Genomic DNA, 13,659 nt, shown 5'->3' on the forward strand with positions numbered 1-13,659 from the left:
TCCTCATAATGGAAAAACCAACCTAGTTGACTGGAGATCCCAAGATCTAGGTTCAATGGGCCAACTGAATTATGTTTGTGACTCAGTTAACATTGGAGAGTAATATTATACTCTAACCCATTCCTATATAAGACAGTGCATATCTGCCGCGAGAACCAGGATAAGTCAAGCTTTTAATGATTTACTATATCTTAGAAAGTTATGTTATCCAAGTGGAGTATTGCAGGATACTCTTTATAGAAATCACCTATGTTAGTGCGAAGTGGGGCCGCTTCTATGAGAATTTTAAAGGCAAATGTCTCAAAAGCACTATCTGAAACTAAGAAGTGTTCAAGGCCAAAATGAACACAAACATGAGAACCAACAATATTTGAGAAGGTACTGCGTGAAGATGATTGTCTAGGTTTATACAAACGGTACGATTCAAGGACATTAATTGAAGTCTACTGATCGTCCAATTAAATCCGATCGTCTTTCACTAAGGCAAGTTCAAGGCCTCTCATGCTACTTGACCTGATGCGGTATCTTTTCATTTGTAAAAGAACAGAAATCCGATGTTTATGCTAGAAGAAGCCAAATCTTCATTCATGTGGGGGATTGTTAGAAAAATAGATTTGTACAAATCCATTGAGATATGAATGAGTTATTTGTCTCCCAAGTTACCCCACTTGAGATGAAATGAGTTTCTCTTGAAACAGTACGTAAAGTGAGAAAAACTTTTTCGAAATGGTGCACTGGTTCGAAACAATGCATTATGTCGAAAAAGTGCGACCTTTCGAAATGTGCACTGGTTCGAAACAGTGCATCATACCGAAAAGGTGTAACCTTTCGAAATAGGTACTTGGTTCAAACATTAAGGCTATATGTTAGAAAATAGTGTGTCTTTTTGAAACATGTGACTTTTCAAAGAGTTGCTTACTTTTTCCCAAGAGTCACTGTGTTGTTTCGAAGAGGCACCACTCACCTATAAATAGTGGATGAATTTGGAGAGAAAGACACACCGGATCACACGAAGTTCGATCTTTCTCTTCTCCCTCTGTTCTTAGTCAAATACCATGTTATGTTCGCTAATTTTATAGAATTGAAGTGCTAGCTTTCTATAGAAGGAAATCTGTTATATCTTGGGAGACAGTTTTCCATCAACCTTCAAGTACCGTGAGGGAGAAAATCTGTCTTAAGGACATAGTAATCATCACTAGGCTCGGATTTAATAATTAGTAAATTAAGTTCATTAGTTGAACTAAAAGTTTATTCATGATATATTTGTTATTTCAATTTGATTTTCTTGTTTACTTAACAATAAGTATATTTTTTGAAATAAGTTTCCTACAGATATGAGATGAGATGAGATCTATAAAAATTTGATACAATCTATATTGGTACTAAACAAGCCTAATAAGTCGAGTCCGTAAAAAAGGTGCCGCATTTATCTATTTTAGGAAATAAAAGTCAAGGTTGCTAGGGCCAAAAAGAAAATGGTAAACATATCCTCTATGGTTGTAAATCTTTGCTCCTCCAATGTTCGTTATCTTGCCAAAACAAAACAAAACAAAACAAATCAAATGAGAGAGAGACCATAATGACATGCGGTGAGATAAGATGAGATGAATGAGATGAGATATGAATTTTTTTTATTTCACTATGACTGTGAACACATTGTGGAGTGGCTTTATTGTTCTAAGGTATATTCCACGATTAGGGCTACATTTCTTTATATAGTCAAAGCACGTGGCATTCTAGGATTATATGTTGCATTACGCCCACACTGGTTGAGAACTTGAGATAGTTCCATATACTAGTTTACAACTTGGGACCTATTACACATTCCAACGTTGAACCATAAGAATGTTCTAACATTGTTTTGTGAATCGTGAGGATAGGGTGTTCATGCCCGTTATATGAATTCCACTTGTATGAATTCCAAATAAACTCCACCATAAACAACAATGAATTAGAAGCTAATTTTTGGTTGAGATGTTCTCTCCATAATATAGATCATATTTGGAAAAAATCAGTACATTTGAAGATGTCTAGACGTATCAAAATTTGCTTACAATGTTATAAAATTATTCAATGGTCAAAAAAATTTAAATTTCAAAACAACTTTTGACAATGTTAAACATTTTAGTTTGGGCTGATTTTTTGTAAGAAGATTATTTATTATGAGAAGACTATCTTCACTAAAAATCAAACCCCAATTCATCTTATAAATCCATTTTTGGTAGTAGAATTCATAGTACAAAATATCCCGATATATCACGATATTTGGAGATATCTATTCATATTTCAGAAAAAGAAATATAAATATCACGATATGTTAAGAGATATATACGACTGCAAATATCTACGATATTTTGACGATATTTGCGATATTTGTGATATTTGATGATATTTGGAGATATTTAGCGATATTTTGTGTATATAACAATTTTATTTAATATTTACCATTATATTTTAAATAAATATAAATAATGTATCATGATATATCAAGAAATATCTACAATATCTACGATATTTGTCGATATTTTAGATATATCCACGATATTTGCATGTGAAACAATGTCAAATATCTCCAAAGAGAGGGATATATCCACGATACATATCTAGAAATTGAGTATCGATAAATACTCATATCCTGATATTTTGTACTAGAGTAGAATTCATATAAAATAGAGTTTATATAACGGGCTCACATGGTGTTTGTTATTCTAGTTACGAGGGGTTTGTCTCTTTATAGGTTAATGGTAGGATGTGATAGTATTGTATATAAAAATTCTTGAAATGCTTGCCTCATTTACTCACACTATGCATGTCCCCTCACCTTTTTATTAATAAAATTATTGTTTAACTGACAGAAAATAAAGTAAAAATAAAAATGAATAAATAATAAAGAAACCAACAAAACAAAACACTTAAAATATTTCGTAAGAATATCCTAAGCACGCAGTATGAAAGCCGTTTTGTAGCTTGTCTAGGCAGTATAGGTGTTTTTAGGACCCTGTTGATTAGATATTTACATTTACCAAGTCGATCTGTAGGACTTCAATATTTGTTGCCAGTGGAAAGGTTGCTTACAAAACCCTCCGACTGATACTAATATTTGTTTCGTTTCTGTTTTTTAGTAGTTGCAGATTTCTTGATTGAATGAATTTTACCCGCCTTAACCTTGGCCATTTTAACACTCTTCAGGAGCTAACTTCCATTCGGTTGAGTAGTCGAGCCAATTTCGAGGCTGTGGCCTACACTTACAATCTAAGGTGAGATAACTGTTGTATCTAATGCCACTATCGTCAGAGATTGGTCTAGTATATTGTTTTATATTTACTCGCTTCATAATGAAGATGCATAGAAAGCTGAAGAGAAACTGTTAATTTTCTCTTCTAGTGGGAAGCTTATAGTTGTTCATTAAGTTAAAAACTTATACAGTGTCAAAGCATGCATCCTTGTGCAGTTGCGTCGATAACGTTCAAAATCTGTGTGCAGGGAAACTTCTGCATAACAATAAATAGTTGGCATAGGTAAATCACGAAACAGTGTAGAGATACTTTGACGGTCCAATTGACCATATTTATTTGTTCTATAAAAGAATGAGCTGTATGATGGTTAATTGATTAGGGTGAAGTGTTGGGGATTATACCAATACCAATCGGTTCCCCCACTACACAGATAACTTGTATGAACACACTTCAACTCCGGACAAAATCTAAATATCAACTACAACCTATACTAACATGCCCAACTCATTGCTAAACAACTATCAACAACAAATAATAATGTAAAAGCGGTTAAACAACAAACCACAACACAAAGATTTACCGTGGTTCGCCAATGATGCCTACTTCCACAAGAGCCATCTTAATAAAGTGGGAAGGAAGATTACAATCTCTCCTTTCTACGGTCTCTCACCTTACTAGATCACTTTTATCTCTTTACGGGGGTTGTATCTCTCGAAAGGTTATCTCTTTGTTTTAGTCCGGATTCCAATCCTTCCGACTTTGTTTGGTTCTCGGTTGGTTAGGTTTTCAAAAACCTTGATTTTTGGTTTTATCTCCAAAACCAAATTCGGATCTTGTAGCAAGCCCACGAAAATAGACTGGCGCGCTGGCGCTTCACTCCTGGCGAAGTCGCCTGAAGACTGACATCGGCTGGCGCTTCACTTTGAGCTGGTCGCCTCTATGTTATTGGAGCTCGGCGAAATAGGCGCCCTTCTTCCGAGCGGGCGCTTCGATGTCGAAGTTTGCGAAGCCGTCGGTTCGGTTTCTCTCCTCATGTGAGGGATAACTCGACAATCTCCCCCCGAGCGGTGGGGGCTACCTCCATGCAATTGCCAAATCAATAGAGGAGTGTCGCCATTCCGTGAATAGCACAACAAACATCAAACTTACCTTTCGGTAAGACTTTGGTCATCATATCCGACCCGTTTGTCGGTATGGATCTTCTCGACACACAAATGCTTGTCTTCGAGTACTTCTCTAATCCATGATAACGCATGTATGTGCTTGGATCTAGAATGAAAACTCGGATTCTTGCTTTCGAAGTGGATGGCCGATCACATATAGAACTACAAACCGCTTTACGCTTTAGCCCTAGTTCGTCGAAGAACCTCTTCATCCATAGCAACTCTTTGCAACACTGGTCGCAATATACCGGCTTCAGAAGTGGAGAGGGCAACACACTTTTTGCAACTTAGATTGCCAAGAAACCGCTCCCCCGCAAAAGTAACCGGATAACCGGAGGTGGACTTCATCGAAGTCAACATCACCGCCATGTCCGCATCGAGCCTTCTTCGCTTCAAGGGGCTTACTTCCACCAAAGCACAAACATGATTTGGAAGTGCCTTTGAGATATCTCAATATCCACTTAACACCTTCCCAATGTTCTTTACCCGGATTTGGATGAAATCGCTTACCACCCCAACGGCGAAAAGCAATATCCGGCTCTAGTACACACCATGGCATACATCAAACTCCGCCCTGCGCGGATGCATAAGGAATCTTTTCCATCCGACTACGCTCATGCTCACCCTTAGGACACATCTCTTTGGTCATGCGAACCGCCACCAAGCGGACAACCGACCGGGCTTCGCTTTTGATCCATGTTGAATCTCTTCAACACCTTTCAATGTAGCTTTCTTGAAAGCCACAACTTTCCACTCTTTTCATCACGGTGATCCGCATCCCAAGCATCTGCTTTGCTTGACCCAAATCCTTCATCTCAAAGGACTTACTCAAGTCTTTCTTCAAATTTGGATATCTTGTTGATGTTTGGGCCAACTATCAACATATCATCCACATACGCCAATAAAGACAATGAAATCTCCATCCGGAAATCTCAACAAACGCGCACAATGATCTAAGCGGACTTCTTGTATCCTTGCTTCACCATAAAGGAGTCAAACTTTATGTACCAATCGTCTCGGTGCTTGCTTTCAACCCATACAAGCTCTTTATCGACTTGCATACTAGGTGCTCCTTGCCTTTGACCTCAAACCCTCTCGGGTCGGTCCATGTAGACATCTTCTTCAAGGTCTCCATGAAGAAAAGCCGCCTTAACATCTAGCTGCTTCAACCTCTGGTTCATACTTGCGCCATACCCAATACCACCCTGATAGAAGTCATCTTCACTACAGAGAGAGAAAATCTCATCAAAGTCAATCCCTTTCCTTTGACCGAATCCCTTCACAACAAGGCGAAGCTTTGTGCCTTGGGTGAGATTGTTCTCTCATGCTTGACTTTGTATATCCACTTATTCTTGAGAACTTTTCTCCCCGGGTTTCTCAACTAACTTCATAAGTGTGATTCTTATGCAAAGAATCCATCTCGTCATGCATGGCCTTCAACCACTTTTCTTTGTGTCGTACCTTCAAGTGCCTCTTGATAGTACATAGGTTCTCCACCATCCGATGGTAGCACGTGCGTTATGTGGTGGATACCGGTTGAAGCTAGTCTCTCTCCGGACCTCCTTGCCCCATCTGGCCGGGTGCCTCGGGAGGATGCACTTCGCTTGCTCGGTGGTGGTTCATACATCTCATCTGCATCTTCTATTCCAATAGGTTCTATCCCCGCCATGAAAGCAATAGGATTCTCATCATGAGCTTCAAACTCATGGTTCTCTCGCATTCTCAATGCCTACGCGACGCCTACACGGTGGAACTTCGGTTCGAATCAACAAGATCATTGGTGAAAGCCCTCAGCTTCTCACCCTCCTCAAAGTTTGCTATGGTTTGGTCTTCTAGGAACACAACATCTCGACTTCGGATTACCTTCTTGTTAATCGGATCATAGAGTTTGTAACCAAACTTTTCATCTCCATAACCCGAAAAATGCACCGCTTGGCTTTGTCATCAAGCTTGAATCTCTCATCCTTCGAAATATGCACAAATGCCACGCGACCCAAATACCTTCAAGTATCCATAATCAACATCTCTCGCTGACCATACTCTCTGCGGATAATCACTATTCAGAGGCTTTTGTTCAGTGACAGTTGATCACATGCATTCTGTACATGCGCATTGCTTCTACCCGGTAGCTTCTAGGTAGCTTAGAGTGAGATAGCATGCATCTTATCCTCTCTACAATGGTACGGTTCATTCTCTCTGCTATTCCATTCTCATTTGCGGTGTCTTGGGAACGGTGCCGCTCATGACGAATCCCATGACTCGCAATACTCTTCAAATGGCCCAATGTACTCACCCCCATTATCGGAGAATACACTTCAACAACTTCCCAGTCTCTTTCCACCATGTGTGGAATTTCTCAAACACGCCAAGTACTTCATCCTTGGTCTTCGGGACTATAGACCCATATCTTTCTTGACGATCATCAATGAATGTCAAAAGTAAGCAAACTCCCCGGTGGGACTTCACTCTCATAGGACCACATAAGTCCGTATGCACTAGTTCAAGGACGATTGTCCTTTCGTGGAGATTTCCGAATCTTTGGAAAGACACCGTGTTGCTTTCCTACCAAACAATGAGTACATGTACTTAAATGTGTACCTTTAATGTGCGGCATGGCCTTTTGCTTAGCAAGAACTTCCATCCCTTTTATGCCCATGTGACCGCGCCTCTCTTGTGCCACGCCGCGATGAAGCTTCTTCTTTTCTCACAAGATTCGCTACGCTTTTTTACAAACTAGCCCGTGTTTTTTGTAAAGAGAGCAAGTTTTCTTTCCTCGGCTGCTACTGATGGAACCTCTGCTTTCGGTTTCCATACCCGCTACCAAACGAAGTTTACAAAGCCATCATCATCTAATTTCCCAGCCCGAAATTAGGCTTAACCGTATGTCGGGGACATGTCTTACATCCTTGAGTGTCAAGGTGTAGCCGACATTGGTTTCTACATGAACATCTCCATGCCTATAATCTTGAGGCGCCATCGTTACCCATCCTCACTTCACCATATTCACCACAACCGTAGGTAGTGAAGAATCCCGTCAATCGCGGTGTGGCGTGATAGGATGCTCTCAGTATCTATCACCCACTCAGTATCGACATGAGGTACTAAGACAAAGACACACCACATCGACCTGATTCCCACTAGGGTCATCGACTAGTGCGGTAGTATCTCTGCTTTGTGTTTCCGTTCCTCCGCACCATGTCTTCATGTACACGGTTATTCTTCTCATCCCTCTTCGTGTTCGTTACTCATATCCGAAGTGGCCTTTGGTGGCACAATAGTAACATTGCCTCTGCGCCTTAGGAGTTCTAGCTTCACCCCCTAGATTTACTTCGTAAATCACCTCTAGAACGAGATGGTTTTACGCCGACCTCTCCCCGTTTCTGCGGAAAAGGACCTCGAAAGTAGAAGAGCTGCTTCTTGCACTCCTTCTAGTCTCCTCATTCAACAAAGGCGTGGTAGCCATCTCCATGGTAACAATTCCATCCTTGGCTGCTCCATGTAGAGAAACTGGCAATGTCTCCCAACTTTCGGTAGAGCCTAATAGAAACAAAGCCTCAACTTCGTCTCCCAAATTGATCTTCATCAAATGCATCGATTGATGATATTACGTACTTCATTAAGATGCTCGGACATTGAAGAACCTTCTTGGTACTTCGTTAATCCGCAACTTCTTAACGACTAGCACTTTGTTTCCACCCGACTTCCTCTCATAAAGGTCTTCGAAGTTTCCATCCATAGGCGTCAGTAGTCTCTTGGGCACATGGTGAAAGACAACGCCGTCTATCCATTGTCGAATGTACCCAATAGCTTTTTGTCAAGCTTTTTCCATTCAAATTTCATCGATCTTTTTCCGGTTTTACTCCCTCATTCTCAATGGGAAGTGCCAAGTCCTTGCAAAGATATAGCAAGTCTTCCATCTTGGCTTTCCGGATGGTGTAGTTCTTCCTATTCGGACTCATCATACGAGTGTTCACGGAATGGTCCATCTCTACAAGTTATTTAACCTCAAATCTTCTCTCTCGGAATTTCAAATCAAACACCTTCCCGACAAAGATTCGGATAACACCCTAGGCTATTCTAACCAAGGCTCGATACCACTTGTTGGGGATTATACCAATACCAATCGGTTCCCCACTACCGCGGATAACTTGTATGAACACACTTCAACTCGGACAAAATCTAAATATCAACTACAACCTATACTAACATGCCCAACTCGCTAAACAACTATCAACAACAAATAATAATGTAAAAGCGGTTAAACAACAAACCACAACACAAAGATTTACCGTGGTTCGGCCAATGATGCCTACTTCCACAAGAGCGGTTCTTAATAAAGTGGGAAGGAAGATTACAATCTCTCCTTTTACGATCTCACCTTACTAGATCACTCTTATCTCTTTCTGAGGTTGTATCTCGCAAAGGTTATCTCTTTGTTTTAGTCCGATTCCAATCCTTCCGACTTGTTTGGTTCTCGTTGGTTAGGTTTTCCAAAACCTTGATTTTTGGTTTTATCTCCAAAACCAAATTAGCGGATCAGAGCAAGCCCACGAAAATAGACTGAAGCGCTGGCGCCTCTGGCGAAGTCGCTGAAGACTGAACACTGGCGGCGCTCACTTTGAGAATGGTCGCCCTATGTTCTTGGAGCTCGACGGCGCCCCTCTTGGCCTTGGCCTCGACTTCGGATGTCGAGTTTGCCGTTTACGTCGGTTCGGTTTCTCTCCTCATGTGAGGGATAACTCCAACATGAAGGTATCTTTTTACCTGGGATCATGCATGGCTTATATTTTCAGCAAAGGCGAGCAATCTTCAACATCTTATTCCTTGTGTGCAAGAAACACTCACGGATTAAACAGTAATCTCTATACCCTTCTGGATTAGCTCCACTGAATGAAGTTCTATTTTGGAGGTATCGGAAATTTCGGAAACAAGGAATTTCCTTGAGCTAATTGAAGATACCAGGCTACAGGTTGGCGTAGGATCAAACAGTCGATCTTTTTCAGAAATATAATAGAAGTGGATGATTGAAAATTAAAAGAAACTGTGCTATCTCACTTCATTAAAAGGATTGGGAAAGTAGCCGAGGTAACTTTCCCAAGTAATGTTCATACCATTTTCTCCAAAACATGGTTTAGCACACAAGATTATCTGATATGAGCACAAAGAAGACAAGTTAGATCACGCGCCACCAATGATAGTTTCATATGCTCTATAATATATCTATAGATTATAGATGTTCTAATTTCTTTCGTAGAACTTGATAAGGTATATAGTGTGAGTTCCATTCCAACAATGACAATAACTATTTTCACATCCACCTAAAACCCATATATACGTCAATAGTGTATTCTCTGGAATCGACCCTTTGAGTTAGCTGAGCATGTGTGCAGGTGTATATACGCGCATAATATCTGCATGAGTTGGCAGGATTAAAGAATCAGCTACTTCAGGGAATCTCGCCTGACGATGCATATCCAATGGGAGCTGGATGGGATGTTGACTGACACATCAGGACCATGTTCTCCACTTGCACGAATGGTTTTTCAGGCTTTCGATGAGGTGAGAACTATATTTCTATTTTATCTTCTCGGCGGCATCTTTTTAGAATAGGTAGGCACTTTTAGTAAGTGTTGGATGCTTTTGTTTCATCCCATGCCTATAGCTGCGCTTACAAATGAAGAAGCATTCCTTGAAGGGGGTGGAAGTCGTTCTGATTGCGAAACATCACAATGAGTGCAATCATTATATTTTTACTCTGAGTTTGAGTTACTGTCTTGATGTAGATTGTATTCTCACGCCCAGGGAACCGTGCTTTGTTTCGAGATCTCTACAAATCTATGCCTTCTTCATAAAGTGCCCCGTATGGTGGTTGATTCTTTTGTTTATGTTTCATCTCTTGAAAAGTGTTTAAATATGATTATGGATTGTACCAATATTTTTTTTTCCTCTGCTTTTGTTGTAAGAAGAACGAGTTTCCATTTGCTTCTTACAAATGTCTCGCAAGATCACTTGCAAATGGAGTTCTGACGTAAGGGAATGCTGATTTTTTTAAAATTGCTTCGTTTACTGGAATAAGAAGTAAACAATCCTAGTTTGTACTTTTGGCTGCCACTCTATCAGCAATAGCAACCGAGTGATTTAAATAGGTCGAAAACGTGTGATTCCAGCATTCTTTGCAAATTCATTAGTTCATTATATATCTTTGGTTGTAAATCTCATGCAATACTTTCTAGTTTCTATATTAGTTGACATTGTATCATCTGAAAGTGATGGCAAAAGAATTAAGATTTGAAAGATGGCAATAACCTTTTGTTTTCCTCGAAGGGAATACTAGAGGGGCAGAATATGTCCAGCTTACATCACATAATTCAAATTAAGGTACACCATCAGTGCATCATACTGAGCTGCATTCTTTCCAGTTTACATCACATAATTCAAATTAAGGCACACCATCAGAGCATCATTCTTACAAGTACTTGGATGTAAGAGTGAAGTCCCAGTATACTCGTGGAACTACGGAAGCAAGTTCCAAATATCTAGCTAATCCACTGCCACAAAAGTGCCAAATTACCCTGAATAATAAAAAGTTAATATTAAAGCTTTAAGGGTTTGCATCTGGCAGGTTTTAATACCAAAAACAAAAGTTTCCTGTATCAAAGTAGGCCCTGCTTCATTGCTTGCACTATTGCGATGCCTCAAATGAATTCAGATTAGCAAAATTATGGATAACCTATGAGAGCAACTGCTTGATTCCGATTCGGAGTTGCGCATGTATTTATCTTGTAGAATACCAGCTAAGCAATGATAAGTTGGTAACCAAGTAGCAGAAAGCTGTACGGCCTCTACCATTATATGAAGAATCCTCTATACATCCACAATTCTATCATTTGATTAGTTAGACAGAACATTGAGATCAACTTGTATCCGACAAATATCTTAGCAACCTAAAATTTTAATTTCCTGCTGAATCCGAAAGTACTTCTACTCCCAATACATCATTATTAGTTTATTACCAAACAAGCTCGAATGCTACAAGGGCAACATTGAGGGAAAAACATCGCTCAGTCTCTTTAGTAAGAAAGTTATACTTAAGAGATATATAAATGACTGAAGGTACGAGTTTAAATTCAGCAACCGATTTCTAAACTCTGAATTTGTGATGTTAGTTTTGGATTTGTTATGGAACTTCACTTCTGGTCAGTGGTCACTTTTATAGTTGTACGGCAATTACAACTTTGCGTGGCATATCAAAACTTGTATCTATGGCATTGGAGAGGTGTATCGTTACTGCACAGTACAAAGTATCACAATATACCGACCAAGCCCTAGCCGGTCTTTAAATTTTCAGCCCAAGTTCTAGCCCGACCAATTCATGTTGGGTTGGGTTATGTCGGGTTGGTCAAATTTCTCAGATTTTTTTTGAAATTAGGAGGCAAAAAAATACCGAAATTGAAATCTTCTAATGAAATTAAAGAAATTTGATTCTTTGAAAGGGAAGCTTGATTGCATTATTCTCTTTAAAATAGAGATTCTCAACTTTATTTTTTATAAGAGTAGAAAGATTGAAAGATATACGTACTATGTACACGGGCTCAGGTGTTTCGGTTTTTTGATATTCTAACTCAAGCCCAACCCAAAACTGAGTAAGGTTTTTATTTTACAAAACCAAATCTATACCACATATCTGACATGTTAGCCGAGGACCAACAAAAATCAGGTTTTAGTCCATCGGGCTTGGGCTAATCCGACCCAAGTTCCACCCCTATGTGTGATGCCCCAAAATACATCTACAAAAATCAACTTCATCTCACCTAAATGTTCCTCAATTTTATTTCCCCTCCTTTGTACCATTTCCAATGCCAGTATAATGTATTGTCTTATGTAAAACACATACAAACTACTTGGTATAAAGTCTGAAACTTGCACAGTCAAATCCATCATTTATGTGACCCAATGGCCTATAAAACTTGTTTTTGAAGGGTAATTTCCATAGCCAGCAATATGTACTCCGTTTTCTACCCATTTATACACGTTTTCTACTATTTTTCGTACAATATGAATAATAATAAGACAAACGTTTCAAACCTAATGATTCTATGCTCCAGCCTTATTATTGTCGAATATTAAGGTTCAATTTTTTTGAACGAAAAAAACTTGCAAGGTATTTTAAATTTCGAAATGAAAGGTTTTGAAAATCACTACTACAGAATGACACATATACCACGGTCAATAAGAACGTTTATACCACGGTTATTCCAAAAACCGTGGGAAATACTTATATACCACGGCGGAAATTTCTTTGGTCATTGGTTTCTTGGTATATGTCACGATTATTACATGAAAACCGTGGGATAAGTTGGGCCATATACCATGGTTAGTTTTTTTTTTTTAATGAGAATACTCCGCATCCCCACTACCTTTAACATAAAATGGGTATATAAATTTTCCACTTTCTACCGTGGGTTTATGACTTTATGCCAAACAAGGACCAAAATATCGCCGATATATCCGGCGCCGATATATCCGATATATATCGGTATTTTGGTACACATATATCGATATTTCCGACATATATCCACCGAATATAGAACCCTTTTTCCCCGCTATATATCGGAATTTCCGATATAAAATTTTATATCGCCGATATAATCGATATATCCGATATTTACGATATATATCGGTTGACTTTTTGATCATTTTTTAATATAAATCCGATATTTCCAATATATTTCTGATATATATCCGATATTTCCGATATATCCGATATTTCCGATATTTTAAATAGTTTGGACTGGTTACAAAAAAAAATGGATATATCCAAAATATCCGATATATATCGGTTTTTGGGTACACCGATATATATCCATTTTGGGCCTTGATATCGATATTTTGGGCTTTGATGCCAAATAGTCAAATACGCCCAAAAAAAAAAAAATACGGCGAAACTCGTTCAAATTGGATATTCCCGCTATTATCTCGGTCTCTCCCTCACAACTTCTCCAGTTCTTCCACGACTCTTAGGATTCCCGCGGGTTTACGATTCTCACATCCCATTTGGATAAAAAACTGGTAGAATTAGAATTGTTGTGGACTCCCATAACCTTATCTCGTGAGAAACGGGAATTGGATTTTGAGAGAATTATCACAAAGTTAGTTGCCTATAAAACTACAACTCAACTCGTCTTCTTCACATCAACTCGTCATCGTCCTCACTATTCAATCACTCGAGGTAACCATTTTCATAAAAATAGCAACTTTTT

General features: G+C 39.1%; 1 long non-coding RNA gene across 2 annotated transcripts in view; it reads left to right on the plus strand.

Moving 5' to 3' along the window:
* LOC147505112 (uncharacterized) overlaps positions 1 to 10,453 on the plus strand; it is a 41,470-nt gene extending 31,017 nt beyond the window's left edge. Inside the window, exons 2-4 of one of the 2 annotated variants that reach the window (XR_015220538.1) lie at positions 3,190 to 3,257; positions 9,790 to 9,958; positions 10,183 to 10,453. This is a non-coding gene — a long non-coding RNA (uncharacterized LOC147505112). Of the gene's footprint in view, positions 1 to 3,189; positions 3,258 to 9,789 lie in introns of both variants that reach the window. The other variant, XR_015220537.1, reaches the window with a different exon arrangement.
* Positions 10,454 to 13,659: the final 3,206 nt, after the last annotated feature.

The sequence above is a fragment of the Coptis chinensis genome, chromosome 4 (assembly GCF_015680905.1).
Source record: "Coptis chinensis isolate HL-2020 chromosome 4, ASM1568090v1, whole genome shotgun sequence".
NCBI lineage: Eukaryota > Viridiplantae > Streptophyta > Magnoliopsida > Ranunculales > Ranunculaceae > Coptis > Coptis chinensis.